General features: G+C 38.3%; 1 protein-coding gene across 1 annotated transcript in view; it reads right to left on the bottom strand.

The window, feature by feature from the left end:
• LOC102671118 (rap1 GTPase-activating protein 1-like) overlaps nt 1–1,563 on the bottom strand; it is a 110,255-nt gene that overhangs the window by 34,818 nt on the left and 73,874 nt on the right. The window lies entirely within an intron of this gene.

Here is a 1,563-nt window from a genome sequence, read left to right as displayed (position 1 = left end):
CTCGTCTGCCGTCTCTGCTTCCCACCGCTACCTCCTCACCTCCCCTCTCCAAGCCCCATCGTGCTCGCGGCTTGAACGTCCTGCTGTTCTTAAAGCTCTCCCACCATCCTGCTATCGTGCCGTGAACAAACGTTGCCATGGTCGCCATCAAACGCGTAAACTTGGTTCCACGCAAACTTCCATCATTTTCTTTTCTCGAGATTAACGATCAATCGATTCGATCGTAGGCGTTCTCAAATTAGCTCTCTTCGAGAACCGTTAGTTAATAACTCGCAATTTTTATCACAGTTACGAAAACCAAGTAGTTCGTTGATTAACGGATATTTGATTCGATCAATTTTTTAAACGTAACCGCCGAACAATTTTCAATTCAAATTTAAAGATATGAAATTATTATCCGATTTAAATTCGTACATGCTATTTTGATATTGGAACCAAGATTAAAATATATGTATAAATAAATTTGAGAGATTTAAAATCTAAATGATTTTCGTAATTCGTATTTTTGACGTTGAATGCTTACCGCTTTTGAATTTATTTGCAATAAAAACCAAACGTTAAACGACATTAACGTAATTATTTGCTTATATTGCAGTTTATATTATAATTTTTAATGCGTATTTTAAAAAAAATGTTTCGATATCTATAAACTATCTACTACAAATAAAGAAAACATGAATCATGTTCATGTTCACGTTTTGATTTACCAATAAAATAACATTGCCATTGAAGAAAGAAAATTTATCGATATATTCAATATAAAAGATAAGAAAATACAAAAGCTTTCATGATTAAACATTTAATTTTATAAATTGACATTTCTTCGAATGCTTCCCTCGACTACAATTTCTCTAATGGATAGCATAGCAACGATGCTATGAACATTAAGCTTCTCTGTTCTCTGAAACAGAGAGAGAGACAGAGAGATATATAATCGAGCCGCAATCCGCAAAATAATCGAAACCTCAACAACGATGCTCGACGATGAAGAGAAGAGAGTTCTCGAGCGTCGATGATGATCTCACTAAAGTAGCAAACCGCAATTCAATCCTAATTCCTGTAGTCGATTCGTGCGAAACGTATCGTCCAATTGAGACAATTTGCAAGCATGGACGGAGAATTAGTCCGACATGGCCGAGAATCAAGATGGTAAACCCTTAAATGCTCTAACCCTTAACCCCCATAATCCTTCTGTTTCGGTCGTTGTTTCACCCAATCTAGACTCAACCATCCGATAACTTGATGTGAAAAAACGAGAATTTGATAAAATTTAACTCTCGAAAGCCAAGAAAGACGAAGAATTCTTCGAACAAAATTCTTTTAACGACAGGTGGAGAGGAAAGATGGAGGGAAGGTTTCCAGCCAAGAGGAAACGCACTGCCACGGCACAGAGGCTGGCAGCGGAGCGGATGTCATTTCGTGGTCGACTTATTTCGTTACCGGTATAGGTAGGTAGATAGTACCAAGGCTTCCCATTCCTTTGTGTCCACCTCTTTCATTATTTTACCCAACTTCCTGCGTCCGAAAGCGACACAACGGCTTCTCTCGGCTACGATCGTCTCC

This window comes from Apis dorsata, unplaced genomic scaffold (assembly GCF_000469605.1).
Source record: "Apis dorsata unplaced genomic scaffold, Apis dorsata 1.3 scaffold_129, whole genome shotgun sequence".
Classification (NCBI taxonomy): domain Eukaryota; kingdom Metazoa; phylum Arthropoda; class Insecta; order Hymenoptera; family Apidae; genus Apis; species Apis dorsata.
This window is presented reverse-complemented; position numbering and strand designations above follow the sequence as displayed.